The following is a 5,977-nucleotide window of genomic DNA, read 5'->3' as shown; positions in this document are numbered from 1 at the left end:
GCGTATTCCCAAACGCTTCGCTGCACAGAGTACCCACGTGACACGTCTGTTCGCGCAATGGAGAACGATAATTTCAACGTGGTTATTGGCTGTGCCCCAAGCCTAAAACGATCTAAAACACACCAAGTCACCATTATTAACAAAAACGACGCGTAGATTTCAGTTCAGAAAGAAATGAAATGTAGAAATAAAATAGGCAATGAAAAAAAAAAAAGATACACGTGCTGGGGCTCGAACCCAAGCCGTCAGCGCCAATACTGAGTGCTCTATGCCAAGGCTACAGAGCCAGAACGGCGGAGTCGTTTTAGCAGGCGCTCAAAAGAATAGCGCGTGCAATGACATCACCCGTGTCACGTGGGTGCTCTGTACAGGGAAGCGTTTGGAAACACGCCGTCCGTAGTCGTAGTTCGCACCCCTCCCCCTACACTATATAAAAAAAATACTATCCGGCGCCTGGTTTCGATCCCTCGACCCTGCGGGCGGAACGCAATGTACGTGGTGCTCTACCCACTGCGCCACAAAGCCGACACAGAATGGGAGGCTACGAACGCACCTTATATCCTTGACTCATTCAAATTACTGCTGACCAGCGCTCTCTCGTCAGCAGTCGCCACAAGTGTCAACAACATTAACGTAACGCAAACTACTTAACGTCGTGTGCCCCCGGAAATGCTCTGCATTTGATCGTGCCCCTCGCGAGGGGGATGTTTCACTGCGTCGCCATGCGGACAGTTTGCCGTTAAAGTTTCCGCCCGCTCCGGTCGGTGTCGTCACGGTTCAAACCACGGCAGGGGAGCTGCGCGGGCGTTCGTTGATCGGCGTGCGTTTCGGCGTGGTGGTTTGATGTTTCATCATTCCGCATGTATAGTTTTTATTACTTATCGGCGGTTTGAAATTTCCTTGGAGACTTTCGAACGCACTGTACTGAGTTGTATTTTCTTTCGAAGCTCAACGTTGGTTAGGTTCCTCTTATTTTGCTTGCAAGTGTGTGATTTTCTTTAGCGCTGTTGGGGTGTTAACCCTGTCCGTACCGGAAAGAAAAGAAAAAAAAACGTATCACATTTACGGAATCATGTTGATTACTCAATATGTGGAGCCTTTTTCTCTAGAAAACAGAAGCGTTGGTTCAATAAAATAACGTTCCTTTATTTCTCTCTATAAAAGGATTGCTCCAAGAGTGCTTCTCCGCATAGTGGCAGTATCTTGGAAAAACGCGTCCTCAGATGTCCAAAATGACCGATTTTAAGTATAGCCGTCGTGACCGATGATGACTGTACTCATCATCGGTCATTTTGGCACAGAATCCTATAACGACTATACTTGTACTTGTCAACGGGAGCGAACCGGTTAAATGAAGTTTTGTTTTATTGGCGAAGTACAATACGAGCTCCGATTGTTGGCGTTTCCTGTCGTCAAGTTCTCGAACGGTGGACAGAAGACAAGTGTATAAACCTGTTCAAAATAGACTAACATGGTAACCAACGTTGTAAACATTCTAACTGGATAAATAAACTAACATGTTTCAGGGTAGCTTGGTTGCGGAATCGCGCAAGCGTTGTTTGACCATGGACGAGCGTCGCTCGTCTCTGTTGGGGGCGATACAACCGATGTGGACGAGTTTAGCTAGTCTAAGGTAGGCAAAGGGTTAAGAGTAAATGGGTGTGTGTGGTTTCACCTGCCAATGGCTCTTCCTAGCCTATCTCTTTCAGGCGTCCCAGGCACTCACGTGACGTTCACAGACACAAAAAGTGACTACCTTCACCTGTAGCTCTTTTTACACTGTCTAGCTTAGTTTACGTTTAATCTAGGCGAAGCCCGGTTTGTGATTGTAAGGTACGTGCACGGAGTAAGAATAAAGCCATTTTCATAGCGCTTTCCATTGGGCGAACAGGAGCACTTCTAACTGCACCCAAAGTGCTCTCGCGAGTTCTGGCGTCTTCCAGTGGTCGGGCAGGAGCAAGGGCGTTGTGTTTCATTGGTCGATGAGGAGCACTTTTTTGGCGCCCAGAGCAGCCGAGAGCAGTTCTCGGTGCTCCGTCGCCAGCGGCGGAGTAACAGGGAACGCCGAGGAATTCACATGACCTCTTTTGCGTCACTTCTGGTTTTATCCCCGGGTGGCGGAGGAAAAATGGCGGAATCCAGCAGCCGCGGTAGTCGCTCAGTGCGTACGGCAGCAGCTAAGCGCGGCCGTCTGGAGAAGGAATTGCTGCTAATTTAGGTGATGAAAGCACCACAGATTCAAGCGCAAGCTCATCATCGGACAGCAGCAGCAGCGACGACGACGACGACGATTTGACATTGCATGAGTTTATGTTCGAGCACCTGTTCACCCCGCCGGAGCAGTGACCGAAGGTAGAGTCATATCTGGGAAAGACGGTGGACGCTGTTATCGTTCGCAGCTAATTTTTGGGAGACACGATGGTGACCCCTTTATCATGAACATGAACATCCGCTCGGCTTCTTCATTCGTCACCATGCGGAAGGCAGACACAAAACCACCGGCGCGTATCTGGCAAAACTGGCGAGGAATAACGGCGTGCGGACATCGCGAGCGCGGGAAACGTTTGGTCACATGACTCTTGACATCTCGCCCTCCCCCTCTTTTCACTGCTCCAGGAGCAGCGTGAATGTTTTATTCGCGGAACGAAAGCACACGCCCCTGTTACTCCCATGTGCTGCTCTGGCTGCTCGCTCCACGTGCTCCTGTTCGCCCAATGGAATTCGCCATCAGACTACCGGCCCAAAACCGATATCGTGATCTATCGACGTAAAAATACGGCGTGTCACGCAGTTCGTTTGGCTGAGACGTGAAATGACATCATTTTGTAAAGTTAATACGACACTTCCGGCAAAAGGCTGAACCAGGCTTAAGACAGGAGGGGAAATGACGACTTTATGGCAGCCAGATAACTGCACAAGCACTTGGCCTAGTTTATCTAGCGGCATCTGTCGCGGGAGCAAAAACTGTGGGGCCGCCGAATTCGCAATTGACTGAGCAGCCCAAGAATAAATAGTGCCCTCTAACATTCGGTCATTCAGGTGCCGCTACCTTCTCCTTTGCCGTCGCAGTTTTGTAGACCGTGTTTTGCCATTGCAGTTTTGCAGACGAAACTTTGTAGACCGTGTTGGTTGCGCCTGCGACACTAGAACTAGTCCCTCTCGCGCACCCGCCGCTGTCTCACTGCGCGGCTGTGTATAAGTGTTTCTTTTTCGCAGATACAAAGACTTCCTTCTTGCGACGCCGGTGGGTGTAGTCGCGAAACTTGGGCCAAGTGTATTTTTCCCCTGGCCTCCCTGGGAATGACGTGCCCACCGCAAAGCTTTGCTAACCGCTTTTCTGGCCGATTCATCTAGTGCTCTTCAGCTGTATGGCTGCCACCCCGCCCATATTTGCATTTTACAAGTCAAAACCACCCAGGACAGGACATAAAGGGCGTTCGGCTTTGTTTCGTTGATGTGCGCATAAAAACACACATTTGTTCGTTTTTCAGGAGGCACTTTTATTTCCGTATGATGATTATAAGGGTTCTCCTACATGTGCACTTTTGTTACCTGCTTCTCCTGAGACTTGTTTGTGTCCTTTTTATTCCGTTTTTAGGCTTTCTCGGCGCCTTCTCTGTCCTTCTCTTTGTTCTAGCCCTAGAAATACCAATATCTGAGTTCCAACAAATCCAATCCCATACTTTCCAATCCAAATCTAAATCCCATACTCTTTCTTACAACATCAACGCTGCCCATGCTACGGGCACGTTGCACTTTTGAATTCGGCGAGATCCCAGAATCAGCTTCTGTTGATGAAGTAACACTGCACCGCTACAATGGCGGTGCTCCCGGTCCGGTATTTGCGTTTCCCGTAAAAGAGAACCCGACAGGCATCTGCGTCTTTCACCCACTTACATTATGAACATATAAAACGTGACCGAAGGTACATGGCCATTTGAACAGGGGTTATCTCGAGTCTCGTGTAGGTTTCAGAGCTGGCGAGAATTGCAAATTCTTTTCAAACTCAGTATTTTTTATGTATGCCTCTATAAGAGATGAAAAAAAATTAGAATTCATTTTGCGGAAAGAATCTCGGTCTTGGCAGTTTTCCTTCAAACAGTACACAAAAACGTTAACCCACCGGGAGCTTACGAAGCCAAAACAGAACTTGTCAGTTTTCTGTGCTGCAGAAAAGTGGTCCCATTTGCAGTGTTTGGCTTTTTATATAACACTTTATACGAACAAAAACTAAAGTGACCTAGTTGCAATCTTAACACATCAGTAATCGATGTAAATCTAAACATCCCAGTAACTGCAAAACCCCCAAGTCGTATTTAACACTCAAACTGGAAGTGCTAGTTATCTGCTAAGACGAAAACTGACCTGATGCGCTATTATTTGCTTTGTCCTCACAATGGTGACCGAAAAAATCTTCAGTTCAACGTAGTATTGTTTTCAAAGCTATTAATAATCAAAATAGAGCTCCTCAGTAGGTGTCATCTCAGCCGCCGTCCACAAAATCGAAACAGAAAGTGCCAGTTTTCTGTGCAGCTTAAAGACCCTGATTCCCAGTCCTGTGCTAGATGGGTGGGAGGACTGCATTGATTGGTGAAAGTGTTTACATTCGGTCTCCTACGGTTTTACTGCGAGAAGCTGTAGGAGTACATTAGAGCACGCCAACAGAAAAATCTATAATTTTGCTGTGAGCAGTACAATGCCATCAGAGGTTGGGACTATGTGATCAACGTCAGTTGCTCAGCGAGTGCATTGAAAAAGGAGCGAAATCCCATTGCAGTAAAACGCGTAACGAAAGTAGCTACAACTCCGGGGAGTGCACCTGCCCTGATAATGTTATGTACGCACATCACCCTTTTGAAATACATCTCGCTCATTTTCTCTGAATCTAATTTTGAGCGATTTCATAAACGCAGTCTAGTTTTGTCAATAAGGTTTTTTATTTAAGCTTGGCGAATTGTTTTTTATACATTATGGGGTTTGCAACCAACCTAAACAAGCCAAATCACGCCCCAAGATTTGATACGGCTGCGTTGTAAACGAAGGCACACTCATTACGGGTCCCAATTCCTGTTATTGTTCTACCTATGATTCTTTCGCAAAAAGTACGTTTATTGCACAGGAAAGCAATACCCTACAGCACTAACAAAAACTCGGTTTATTTGAGTGTTGGCGTGAGACCAAGATTAGTTTAAATATTTAAATTAAAATGTAAACAAGGCGTAGTTTAATAAGATCGGAATGGTAAAAACGCGTGCTTTACGCTTTAGGCCAATACTTCGTATAGTGTATCTACTTTCCTTTGTGCTAGCCTTTGGCCAAATACCTGAAAACACGACATAATAAGCCCGCATTGACGACAGCTGCACTTTAGTGCAACGTCTGCGGGAGGTATTAGTTCATTTGTGGAAAAAAGAAAGTCCCGGCGGCCACAGAGTATATTTTAGCTACCCTTACTTTTGCCGGTTGGTGTCTTATTTGTAAAATGTGAATTTCCAGTTGCACCTATATCTTATTACAATAAATCGAAGGATTTGGCGGGGAAAGATTATTGTTGCAGAAAGTTTTTACAACGCCCATCAGGAGCAGTGCTCCCAGATTGTTTTTCTAATATTGTTTTTCTATGCGTAATGCTTATAACCCGCGCTGAAAATACGAAATCGAGCCCTTGACAGTACTACTTATTCTGCCTAATAGAGTGTTACGGTTCATGTCTCGTCGCGTATCGGCGATCGCGCACACAACTGTAGACTCTCTTGTTAATTAAAGCTCTTTTCTCTCTCCCCCTTCTCCGTTGTCAGGAATCGTCGCTGACGGCGGCATCCATGGGTCCTTGCATGATGGTGTGCTGCCTTCTGCTCGCGTTCCTGGCGACCCCTTGGTACCAACGCGTTGCGGCGTTTTTCACCCTGTTTGACACTTTAAGCAAGTGCTACGAGAGCTGTGGTGGCGTTTTTGGCCGGCTCTGCCCGAAAGGCTG

Source organism: Haemaphysalis longicornis, unplaced genomic scaffold (genome assembly GCF_048455015.1).
Source record: "Haemaphysalis longicornis isolate Haplotype H1 unplaced genomic scaffold, Haemaphysalis longicornis Haplotype H1 scaffold_7, whole genome shotgun sequence".
Taxonomy (NCBI): Eukaryota; Metazoa; Arthropoda; class Arachnida; order Ixodida; family Ixodidae; genus Haemaphysalis; species Haemaphysalis longicornis.
Note: the sequence above shows the minus strand (reverse complement) of the source record.